Source organism: Harpia harpyja, chromosome 2 (genome assembly GCF_026419915.1).
Source record: "Harpia harpyja isolate bHarHar1 chromosome 2, bHarHar1 primary haplotype, whole genome shotgun sequence".
Classification (NCBI taxonomy): Eukaryota; Metazoa; Chordata; class Aves; order Accipitriformes; family Accipitridae; genus Harpia; species Harpia harpyja.
Genome location: NC_068941.1, coordinates 21,270,022 through 21,282,741, shown reverse-complemented (window position 1 = coordinate 21,282,741; position 12,720 = coordinate 21,270,022).

Genomic DNA, 12,720 nt, shown 5'->3' with positions numbered 1-12,720 from the left:
GAGCTTTCAGGGCTGGGCCCTTCCTTGCGGGAGAAGGAGCTGGACGTTTGCCTTTTCGGCAAGAGGCTCTGCCGCGGCCGAGCGCCATGAGATGTCGCGTCTGTGGGAAAGCACATATCCCCAGTGCTGTTGTGCCTGTAGATAGGGCGCCAAGCGTAGGTGAAGAGCAGCAAGAGCTTTCAGGGCTGGGCCCTTCCTTGCGGGAAAAGGAGCCAAAGGTTTGCCTTTTCGGCAAGAGGCTGTGCCGCGGCCGAGCGCCATGAGATGTTGCGTCTGTGGGAAAGCACAGATCCCCAGTGCTGTTGTGCCTGTAGATAGGGTGCTAATCATAGGTGAAGAGCAGGAAGAGAATTCAGGGCTGGGCCCTTCCTTGTGGGACAAGGAGCCGGACGTTTGCCTTTTCGGCAAGAGGCTCTGCCATGGCCGAGCGCCATGAGATGTCGCGTCTCTGGGAAAGCACAGATCCCCAGTGCTGTTGTGCCTGTAGTTAGGGCGCCAAGTGACCGTGAAGAGCAGGAACAACTTTCAGGGCTGGGACCTTCCTTGTGGGAGAAGGAGCCATATGTTTGCCTTTTCGGCAAGAGACTGTGCTGCGGCCAAGCGCCATGTGATGTCGCGTCTCTGGGAAAGCACAGATCCCCAGTGCTGTTGTGCCTGTAGATAGGGCACCAAGCGTAGGTGAAGAGCAGCAAGAGCTTTCAGGGCTGGGCCCTTCCTTGTGGGACAAGGAGCCATAGGTTTGCCTTTTCGGCTAGAGGCTCTGCCGCGGCCGAGCGCCATGAGATGTTGCGTCTCTGGGAAAGCACAGATCCCCAGTGCTGTTGTGCCTGTAGATAGGGCGCCAAGGGACCGTGAAGAGCAGTAACAGCTTTAAGTGCTGGGCCCTTCCTTGTGGGACAAGGAGCCGGACGTTTGCCTTTTCGGCAAGAGGCTATGCCGCGGCCGAGCACCATGAGATGTTGCGTCTCTGGGAAAGCACAGATCCCCAGTGCTGTTGTGCCTGTAGATAGGGCGCCAAGTGACCATGAAGAGCAGCAAGAGCTTTCAGGGCTGGGCCCTTCCTTGTGGGAGAAGGAGCCGGACGTTTGCCTTTTCGGCAAGAGGCTCTGCCGCGGCCGAGCGCCATGAGATGTTGCGTCTCTGGGAAAGCACAGATACCCAGTGCTATTGTGCCTGTAGATAGGGCACCAAGGGACCGTGAAGAGCAGCAACAGCTTTCAGGGCTGGGCCCTTCCTTGTGGGAGAAGGAGACGGACGTTTGCCTTTTCGGCAAGAGGTTGTGCCGCGGCCAAACGCCATGAGATGTCGCGTCTGTGGGAAAGCACAGATCGCCAGTGCTGTTGTGCCTGTAGATAGGGCGCCACGGCACCGTGAAGCACAGCAACAGCTTTCAGGTCTGGGCCCTTCCTTGTGGGAGAAGGAGCCGGATGTTTGCCTTTTCGGCTAGAGACTGTGCCGCGGCCGAGGGCCATGAGATGTCGCGTCTGTGGGAAAGCACAGATCCCCAGTGCTGTTGTGCCTGTAGATAGGGCACCAAGGGACCGTGAAGAGCAGCAAGAGCTTTCAGGGCTGGGCCCTTCCTATTGGGAGAAGGAGCCGGATGTTTGCCTTTTCGGCAAGAGACTGTGCCGCGGCCGAGGGCCATGAGATGTTGCGTCTCTGGGAAAGCACAGATCCCCAGTGCTGTTGTGCCGGTGGATAGGGTGACAAGTATAGGTGAAGAGCAACAACAGCTTTCAGGGCTGGGCCCTTCCTTGTGGGACAAGGAGCCATAGGTTTGCCTTTTCGGCAAGAGGCTCTGCCGTGGCCGAGCGCCATGAGATGTTGTCGTGGTTTAACCCCAGCCAGCAACTAAACACCACGCAGCCGCTCACTCACTCCCCCCCACCCAGTGGGATGGGGGAGAAAATCGGGAGAAGAAGCAAAACCCGTGGGTTGAGATAAGAACGGTTTAATAGAACAGAAAAGAAGAAACTAATAATGATAATGATAACACTAATAAAATGACAACAGCAATAATGAAAGGATTGGAATGTACAAATGATACGCAGTGCAATTGCTCACCACCCGCCGACCGACACCCAGCCAGTCCCCCGAGCGGCGAATCCCTGCCCCCCACTTCCCCGTTTCTGTACTGGATGGGACGTCACATGGTATGGAATACACCGTTGGCCAGTTTGGGTCAGGTGCCCTGGCTGTGTCCTGTGCCAACTTCTTGTGCCCCTCCAGCTTTCTCACTGGCTGGGCATGAGAAGCTGAAAAATCCTTGACATTAGCCCAAACACTACTGAGCAACAACTGAAAACATCAGTGTTATCAACATTCTTCGCTCTGAACTCAAAACATAGCACTGTACCAGCTACTAGGAAGACAGTCAACTCTATCCCAGCTGAAACCAGGACAGATGTTGCGTCTCTGGGAAAGCACAGATCCCCAGTGCTGTTGTGCCTGTAGATAGGGCGCCAAGTGACCGTGAAGAGCAGCAAGAGCTTTCAGGGCTGGGCCCTTCCTTGTGGGACAAGGAGCCGGACGTTTGCCTTTTCGGCAAGAGGCTCTGCCGCGGCCGAGCGCCATGAGATGTTGCGTCTCTGGGAAAGCACAGATCCCCAGTGCTGTTGTGCCTGTAGATACGGTGCCAAGCATAGGTGAAGAGCAGCAAGAGCTTTCAGGGCTGGGCCCTTCCTTGTTGGAGAAGGAGCCATAGGTTTGCCTTTTCGGCAAGAGGCTGTGCCGCGGCCAAACGCCATGAGATGTCGCGTCTGTGGGAAAGCACAGATCCCCAGTGCTGTTGTGCCTGTAGATAGGGCACCAAGTGACCGTGAAGAACAGCAAGAGCTTTCAGGCCTGGGCCCTTCCTTTCGGGACAAGGAGCCGGACGTTTGCCTTTTCGGCAAGAGGCTCTGCCGCGGCCGAGCACCATGAGATGTTGCGTCTCTGGGAAAGCACAGATCCCCAGTGCTCTTGTGCCTGTAGATAGGGCGCTAAGCATAGGTGAAGAGCAGCAAGAGCTTTCAGGGCTGGGCCCTTCCTTGTGGAACAAGGAGCCAGAGGTTTGACTTTTTGGTAAGAGGCTCTGCCATGGCCGAGCGCCATGAGATGTTCCCTCTCCAGGAAAGCATAGATCCCCAGTGCTGTTGTGCCTGTAGATAGGGCGCCAGGGCACCGTGACGTGCAGCAATAGCTTTCAGGGCTGGGCCCTTCCTTGTGGGAGAAGGAGCCGGACGTTTGCCTTTTCGGCAAGAGGCTGTGCCGCGGCCGAGCACCATGAGATGTCGCGTCTCTGGGAAAGCACAGATCCCCAGTGCTGTTGTGCCTGTAGATAGGGCGCCAAGTGACCGTGAAGAGCAACAAGAGCTTTCAGGGCTGGGCCCTTCCTTGTGGGACAAGGAGCCGGACGTTTTCCTCTTCGGCAAGAGGCTGTGCCGTGGCCGAGCGCCATGAGATGTCGCGTCTTTGGGAAAGCACACATCCCCAGTGCTGTTGTGCCTGTAGATAGGGCGCCAAGCATAGGTGAAGAGCAGGAACAGCTTTCAGGGCTGGGCCCTTCCTTGTGGGAGAAGGAGCCGGACGTTTGCCTTTTCGGCAAGAGGCTCTGCCGCGGCCGAGCACCATAGATGTCGCGTCTCTGGGAAAGCACAGATCCCCAGTGCTGTTGTGCCTGTAGATAGGGTGCCAAGTGACCGTGAAGAGCAGCAAGAGCTTTCAGGGCTGGGCCCTTCCTTGTGGGAGAAGGAGCCGGACGTTTGCCTTTTCGGCTAGAGGCTCTGCCGCGGCCGAGCGCCATGAGATGTTCCCTCTCCGGGAAAGAACAGATCCCCAGTGCTGTTCTGCCTGTAGATAGGGCACCAGGGCACCGTGACGTGCAGCAATAGCTTTCAGGGCTGGGCCCTTCCTTGTGGGAGAAGGAGCCGGACATTTGCCTTTATGGCAAGAGGCTCTGCCGCGGCCGAGCGGCATGAGATGTTGCTTCTCTGGGAAAGCACAGATCCCCAGTGCTGTTGTGCCTGTAGATAGGGCGCTAAGCATATTTGAAGAGCAGGAAAAGAATTCAGGGCTGGGACCTTCCTTGTGGGAGAAGGAGGCGGACGTTTGCCTTTTCGGCAAGAGACTGTGCTGCGGCCGAGCGCCATGAGATGTTCTCTATCCGGGAAAGCACAGATCCCCAGTGCTGTTGTGCCTGTGGATAGGGCGCAAGGGCACCGTGAAGAGCAGCAAGAGCTTTCAGGGCTGGGCCCTTCTTTTCGGGAGAAGGAGCTGGACGTTTGCCTTTTCGGCAAGAGGCTCTGCCGCGGCCGAGCGCCATGAGATGTTGCGTCTCTGGGAAAGCACAGATCCCCAGTGCTGTTGTGCCTGTAGATAGGGAGCCAAGCGTAGGTGAAGAGCAGCAAGAGCTTTCAGGGCTGGGCCCTTCCTTGTGGGACAAGGAGCCGGAAGTTTGCCTTTTCAGCAAGAGACTGTGCCGCGGCCGAGGGCCATGAGATGTCGCGTCTGTGGGAAAGCACAGATCCCCAGTGCTGTTGTGCCTGTAGATAGGGCACCAAGGGACCGTGAAGAGCAGCAAGAGCTTTCAGGGCTGGGCCCTTCCTATTGGGAGAAGGAGCCGGATGTTTGCCTTTTCGGCAAGAGACTGTGCCGCGGCCGAGGGCCATGAGATGTTGCGTCTCTGGGAAAGCACAGATCCCCAGTGCTGTTGTGCCGGTGGATAGGGTGACAAGTATAGGTGAAGAGCAACAACAGCTTTCAGGGCTGGGCCCTTCCTTGTGGGAGAATGAGCCGAACGTTTGCCTTTTCGGCAAGAGGCTCTGCCGCGGCCGAGCACCATGAGATGTTGCGTCTCTGGGAAAGCACAGATCCCCAGTGCTGTTTTGCCTGTAGATAGGGCGCCAAGTGACCGTGAAGAGCAGCAAGAGCTTTCAGGGCTGGGCCCTTCCTTGTGGGACAAGGAGCCGGACGTTTGCCTTTTCGGCAAGAGGCTGTGCCGCGGCTAAGCGCCATGAGATGTTGCGTCTCTGGGAAAGCACAGATCCCCAGTGCTGTTGTGCCTGTAGATACGGTGCCAAGCATAGGTGAAGAGCAGCAAGAGCTTTCAGGGCTGGGCCCTTCCTTGTTGGAGAAGGAGCCGGACGTTTGCCTTTTCGGAAAGAGGCTCTGCCGCGGCCAAGCGCCATGAGATGTTGCGTCTCTGGGAAAGCACAGATCTCCAGTGCTGTTGTGCCTGTAGATAGGGCGCCAAGCGTAGGAGAAGAGCAGAAACAGCTTTCAGGGCTGGGACCTTCCTTGTGGGAGAAGGAGCCGGACGTTTGCCGTTTCGGCAAGAGGCTCTGCCGCGGCCGAGCGCCATGAGATGTCGCGTCTGTGGGAAAGCACACATCCCCAGTGCAGTTGTGCCTGTAGATAGGGCGCCAAGGGACCGTGAAGAGCAGCAAGAGCTTTCAGGGCTGGGCCCTTCCTTGTGGGAGAAGGAGCCATATGTTTGCCTTTTCGGCTAGAGGCTCTGCCGCGGCCAAACGCCATGAGATGTCGCGTCTGTGGGAAAGCACAGATCCCCAGTGCTGTTGTGCCTGTAGATAGGGCACCAGGGCACCGTGACGTGCAGCAATATCTTTCAGGGCTGGGCCCTTCCTTGTGGGACAAGGAGCCGGACGTTTGCCTTTTCGGCAAGAGGCTCTGCCGCGGCCGAGCGACATGAGATGCCGCGTCTGTGGGAAAGCACAGATCCCCAGTGCTGTTGTGCCTGTAGAAAGGGCACCGAGGGACCGTGAAGAGCAGCAAGAGCTTTCAGGGCTGGGCCCTTCCTTGTGGGACAAGGAGCCGGACGTTTGCCTTTTCGGCAAGAGGCTCTGCCGCGGCCGAGCGCCATGAGATGTTGCGTCTCTGGGAAAGCACAGATCCCCAGTGCTATTGTGCCTGTAGATAGGGCGCCAAGCGTAGGTGAAGAGCAGCAAGAGCTTTCAGGGCTGGGCCCTTCCTTGTGGGACAAGGAGCTGGACGTTTGCCTTTTCGGCAAGAGGCTCTGCCATGGCCGAGCGCAATGCGATGTTCCCTCTCCGGGAAAGCACACATCCCCAGTGCTGTTGTGCCTGTAGATAGGGTGACAAGCATAGGTGAAGAGCAACAACAGCTTTCAGGGCTGGGCCCTTCCTTGTGGGAGAAGGAGCCAGACGTTTGCCTTTTCGGCAAGAGGCTCTGCCGCGGCCGAGCGCCATGAGATGTTTCGTCTCTGGGAAAGCACAGATGCCCAGTGCTGTTGTGCCTGTAGATAGGGTGCCAAGCATAGGTGAAGAGCAGCAAGAGCTTTCAGGGCTGGGCCCTTCCTTGTGGGACAAGGAGCCGGATGTTTGCCTTTTCGGCAAGAGGCTGTGCCGCGGCCGAGCGCCATGAGATGTTGCGTCTGTGGGAAAGCACAGATCCCCAGTGCTGTTGTGCCTGTAGATAGGGCGCCAAGCGTAGGTGAAGAGCAGCAAGAGCTTTCAGTGCTGGGCCCTTCCATATGGGAGCATGAGGCGGAGGTTTGCCTTTTCGGCAAGAGGCTCTGCCGCGGCCGAGCGCCCTAAGATGTTCTCTCTCCGGGAAAGCACAGATCCCCAGTGCTGTTGTGCCTGTGGATAGGGCGCAAGGGCACTCTGAAGAGCAGCAAGAGCTTTCAGGGCTGGGCCCTTCCTTGCGGGAGAAGGAGCTGGACGTTTACCTTTTCGGCAAGAGGCTGTGCCGCGGCCGAGCGCCATGAGATGTTGCGTCTCTGGGAAAGCACAGATCCCCAGTGCTGTTGTGCCTGTAGATAGGGCGCCACGGCACCGTGAAGCGCAGAAACAGCTTTCAGGGCTGGGCCCTTCCTTGTGGGAGAAGAAGCCGGACGTTTGCCTTTTCGGCAAGAGGCTCTGCCGCGGCCGAGCGCCATGAGATGTCGCGTCTCTGGGAAAGCACAGATCCCCACTGCTGTTGTGCCTGTAGATAGGGCGCCAAGTGACCGTGAAGAGCAGCAAGAGCTTTCAGGGCTGGGCCCTTCCTTGTGGGACAAGGAGCCGGACGTTTGCCTTTTCGGCAAGAGGCTGTGCCGCGGCCGAGCGCCATGAGTTGTTGCATCTGTGGGAAAGCACAGATCCCCAGTGCTCTTGTGCCTGTAGATAGGGCGCTAAGCATAGGTGAAGAGCAGGAAGAGAATTCAGGGCTGGGACCTTCCTTGTGGGAGAAGGAGCCGGACGTTTGCCTTTTCGGCAAGAGAATGTGCCGCGGCCGAGCGCCATGAGATGTTGCGTCTCTGGGAAAGCACAGATCCCCAGTGCTGTTGTGCCTGTAGATAGGGCGCCAAGCGTAGGTGAAGAGCAGCAAGAGCTTTCAGGGCTGGGCCCTTCCTATTGGGAGAAGGAGCCGGACGTTTGCCTTTTCGGCAAGAGGCTGTGCCGCGGCCGAGCGCCATGAGATGTTGCGTCTCTGGGAAAGCACAGATTCCCAGTGCTGTTGTGCCTGTAGATAAGGCGCCAAGCGTAGGAGAAGAGCAGGAACAGCTTTCAGGGCTGGGACCTTCCTTGTGGGAGAAGGAGCCGGACGTTTGCCGTTTCGGCAAGAGGCTCTGCCGCGGCCGAGCGCCATGAGATGTCGCGTCTGTGGGAAAGCACACATCCCCAGTGCAGTTGTGCCTGTAGATAGGGCACCAAGGGACCGTGAAGAGCAGCAAGAGCTTTCAGGGCTGGGCCCTTCCTTGTGGGAGAAGGAGCCATATGTTTACCTTTTCGGCTAGAGGCTCTGCCGCGGCCGAGCGCCATGAGATGTTCCCTCTCCGGGAAAGCACAGATCCCCAGTGCTGTTGTGCCTGTAGATAGGGCACCAGGGCACCGTGACGTGCAGCAATAGCTTTCAGGGCTGGGCCCTTCCTTGTGGGACAAGGAGCTGGACGTTTGCCTTTTCGGCAAGAGGCTCTGCCGTGGCCGAGCGCCATGAGATGTCGCGTCTCTGGGAAAGCACAGATCCCCACTGCTGTTGTGCCTGTAGATAGGGCGCCAAGTGACCGTGAAGAGCAGCAAGAGCTTTCAGGGCTGGGCCCTTCCTTGTGGGACAAGGAGCCGGACGTTTGCCTTTTCGGCAAGAGGCTGTGCCGCGGCCGAGCGCCATGAGTTGTTGCATCTGTGGGAAAGCACAGATCCCCAGTGCTCTTGTGCCTGTAGATAGGGCGCTAAGCATAGGTGAAGAGCAGGAAGAGAATTCAGGGCTGGGACCTTCCTTGTGGGAGAAGGAGCCGGACGTTTGCCTTTTCGGCAAGAGAATGTGCCGCGGCCGAGCGCCATGAGATGTTGCGTCTCTGGGAAAGCACAGATCCCCAGTGCTGTTGTGCCTGTAGATAGGGCGCCAAGCGTAGGTGAAGAGCAGCAAGAGCTTTCAGGGCTGGGCCCTTCCTATTGGGAGAAGGAGCCGGACGTTTGCCTTTTCGGCAAGAGGCTGTGCCGCGGCCGAGCGCCATGAGATGTTGCGTCTCTGGGAAAGCACAGATTCCCAGTGCTGTTGTGCCTGTAGATAAGGCGCCAAGCGTAGGAGAAGAGCAGGAACAGCTTTCAGGGCTGGGACCTTCCTTGTGGGAGAAGGAGCCGGACGTTTGCCGTTTCGGCAAGAGGCTCTGCCGCGGCCGAGCGCCATGAGATGTCGCGTCTGTGGGAAAGCACACATCCCCAGTGCAGTTGTGCCTGTAGATAGGGCACCAAGGGACCGTGAAGAGCAGCAAGAGCTTTCAGGGCTGGGCCCTTCCTTGTGGGAGAAGGAGCCATATGTTTACCTTTTCGGCTAGAGGCTCTGCCGCGGCCGAGCGCCATGAGATGTTCCCTCTCCGGGAAAGCACAGATCCCCAGTGCTGTTGTGCCTGTAGATAGGGCACCAGGGACCGTGACGTGCAGCAATAGCTTTCAGGGCTGGGCCCTTCCTTGTGGGACAAGGAGCCGGACGTTTGCCTTTTCGGCAAGAGGCTCTGCCGCGGCCGAGCGCCATGAGATGCCGCGTCTGTGGGAAAGCACAGATCCCCAGTGCTGTTGTGCCTGTAGAAAGGGCACCGAGGGACCGTGAAGAGCAGCAAGAGCTTTCAGGGCTGGGCCCTTCCTTGTGGGACAAGGAGCCGGACGTTTGCCTTTTCGGCAAGAGGCTCTGCCGCGGCCGAGCGCCATGAGATGTTGCGTCTCTGGGAAAGCACAGATCCCCAGTGCTATTGTGCCTGTAGATAGGGCGCCAAGCGTAGGTGAAGAGCAGCAAGAGCTTTCAGGGCTGGGCCCTTCCTTGTGGGACAAGGAGCTGGACGTTTGCCTTTTCGGCAAGAGGCTCTGCCATGGCCGAGCGCAATGCGATGTTCCCTCTCCGGGAAAGCACACATCCCCAGTGCTGTTGTGCCTGTAGATAGGGTGACAAGCATAGGTGAAGAGCAACAACAGCTTTCAGGGCTGGGCCCTTCCTTGTGGGAGAAGGAGCCAGACGTTTGCCTTTTCGGCAAGAGGCTCTGCCGCGGCCGAGCGCCATGAGATGTTTCGTCTCTGGGAAAGCACAGATGCCCAGTGCTGTTGTGCCTGTAGATAGGGTGCCAAGCATAGGTGAAGAGCAGCAAGAGCTTTCAGGGCTGGGCCCTTCCTTGCGGGAGAAGGAGCTGGACGTTTGCCTTTTCGGCAAGAGGCTGTGCCGCGGCCGAGCGCCATGAGATGTCGCGTCTGTGGGAAAGCACATATCCCCAGTGCTGTTGTGCCTGTAGATAGGGCGCCAAGCGTAGGTGAAGAGCAGCAAGAGCTTTCAGGGCTGGGCCCTTCCTTGCGGGAAAAGGAGCCAAAGGTTTGCCTTTTCGGCAAGAGGCTGTGCCGCGGCCGAGCGCCATGAGATGTTGCGTCTGTGGGAAAGCACAGATCCCCAGTGCTGTTGTGCCTGTAGATAGGGCGCCACGGCACCGTGAAGCGCAGAAACAGCTTTCAGGGCTGGGCCCTTCCTTGTGGGAGAAGGAGCCGGACGTTTACCTTTTCGGCAAGAGGCTCTGCCGCGGCCGAGCGCCATGAGATGTTGCGTCTCTGGGAAAGCACAGATCCCCACTGCTGTTGTGCCTGTAGATAGGGCGCCAAGTGTAGGTGTAGAGCAGCAAGAGGTTTCAGGGCTGGGCCCTTCCTTGTGGGACAAGGAGCCATAGGTTTGCCTTTTCGGCAAGAGGCTCTGCCGCGGCCGAGCACCATGAGATGTTGCGTCTCTGGGAAAGCACAGATCCCCAGTGCTGTTGTGCCTGTAGATAGGGCGCCAAGTGACCGTGAACAGCAGCAAGAGCTTTCAGGGCTGGGCCTTTCCTTGTGGGAGAAGGAGCCGGACGTTTGCCTTTTCGGCAAGAGGCTGTGCCGCGGCCGAGCGCCATGAGTTGTTGCGTCTGTGGGAAAGCACAGATCCCCAGTGCTCTTGTGCCTGTAGATAGCGCGCTAAGCATAGGTGAAGAGCAGGAAGAGAATTCAGGGCTGGGACCTTCCTTGTGGGAGAAGGAGCCGGACGTTTGCCTTTTCGGCAAGAGAATGTGCCGCGGCCGAGCGCCATGAGATGTTGCGTCTCTGGGAAAGCACAGATCGCCAGTCCTGTTGTGCCTGTAGATAGGGCGCCACGCGTAGGTGAAGAGCAGCAAGAGCTTTCAGGGCTGGGCCCTTCCTTGTGGGAGAAGGAGCCGGACGTTTGCCTTTTCGGCAAGAGGCTCTGCCGCGGCCGAGCGCCATGAGATGTTTCGTCTCTGGGAAAGCACAGATGCCCAGTGCTGTTGTGCCTGTAGATAGGGTGCCAAGCATAGGTGAAGAGCAGCAAGAGCTTTCAGGGCTGGGCCCTTCCTTGCGGGAGAAGGAGCTGGACGTTTGCCTTTTCGGCAAGAGGCTCTGCCGCGGCCGAGCGCCATGAGATGTCGCGTCTGTGGGAAAGCACATATCCCCAGTGCTGTTGTGCCTGTAGATAGGGCGCCAAGCGTAGGTGAAGAGCAGCAAGAGCTTTCAGGGCTGGGCCCTTCCTTGCGGGAAAAGGAGCCAAAGGTTTGCCTTTTCGGCAAGAGGCTGTGCCGCGGCCGAGCGCCATGAGATGTTGCGTCTGTGGGAAAGCACAGATCCCCAGTGCTGTTGTGCCTGTAGATAGGGCGCCACGGCACCGTGAAGCGCAGAAACAGCTTTCAGGGCTGGGCCCTTCCTTGTGGGAGAAGGAGCCGGACGTTTACCTTTTCGGCAAGAGGCTCTGCCGCGGCCGAGCGCCATGAGATGTCGCGTCTCTGGGAAAGCACAGATCCCCCACTGCTGTTGTGCCTGTAGATAGGGCGCCAAGTGTAGGTGAAGAGCAGCAAGAGCTTTCAGGGCTGGGCCCTTCCTTGTGGGACAAGGAGCCATAGGTTTGCCTTTTCGGCAAGAGGCTCTGCCGCGGCCGAGCACCATGAGATGTTGCGTCTCTGGGAAAGCACAGATCCCCAGTGCTGTTGTGCCTGTAGATAGGGCGCCAAGTGACCGTGAACAGCAGCAAGAGCTTTCAGGGCTGGGCCCTTCCTTGTGGGAGAAGGAGCCGGACGTTTGCCTTTTCGGCAAGAGGCTGTGCCGCGGCCGAGCACCATGAGTTGTTGCGTCTGTGGGAAAGCACAGATCCCCAGTGCTCTTGTGCCTGTAGATAGGGCGCTAAGCATAGGTGAAGAGCAGGAAGAGAATTCAGGGCTGGGACCTTCCTTGTGGGAGAAGGAGCCGGACGTTTGCCTTTTCGGCAAGAGAATGTGCCGCGGCCGAGCGACATGAGATGTTGTGTCTCTGGGAAAGCACAGATCGCCAGTGCTGTTGTGCCTGTAGATAGGGCGCCAAGCGTAGGTGAAGAGCAGCAAGAGCTTTCAGGGCTGGGCCCTTCCTTGTGGGAGAAGGAGCCGGACGTTTGCCTTTTCGGCAAGAGGCTGTGCCGCGGCCGAGCGCCATGAGATGTTGCGTCTCTGGGAAAGCACAGATCCCCAGTGCTGTTGTGCCTGTAGATAGGGCGCTAAGCATATTTGAAGAGCAGGAACAGAATTCAGCGCTGGGACCTTCCTTGTGGGAGAAGGAGGCGGACGTTTGACTTTTCGGCAAGAGACTGTGCCGCGGCCGAGCGCCATGAGATGTTCTCTCTCCGGGAAAGCACAGATCCCCAGTGCTGTTGTGCCTGTGGATAGGGCGCAAGGGCACCGTGAAGAGCAGCAAGAGCTTTCAGGGCTGGGCCCTTCCTTTCGGGAGAAGGAGCTGGACGTTTGCCTTTTCGGCAAGAGGCTCTGCCGCGGCCGAGCGCCATGAGATGTTGCGTCTCTGGGAAAGCACAGATCCCCAGTGCTGTTGTGCCTGTAGATAGGGCGCCAAGCGTAGGTGAAGAGCAGCAAGAGCTTTCAGGGCTGGGCCCTTCCTTGCGGGAAAAGGGGCCAAAGGTTTGCCTTTTCGGCAAGAGGCTCTGCCGCGGCCGAGCGCCATGTGATGTTGCGTCTCTTGGAAAGCACAGATCCCCAGTGCTGTTGTGCCTGTAGATAGGGGCGCCACGGCACCGTGAAGCACAGCAACAGCTTTCAGGTCTGGGCCCTTCCTTGTGGGAGAAGGAGCCGGACGTTTGCCTTTTCGGCAAGAGGCTCTGCCACGGCCGAGCACCATGAGATTTTGCGTCTCTGGGAAAGCACAGATCCCCAGTGCTGTTGTTCCTGTAGATAGGGCGCCAAGTGACCGTGAAGAGCAGCAAGAGCTTTCAGGGCTGGGCCCTTCCTTG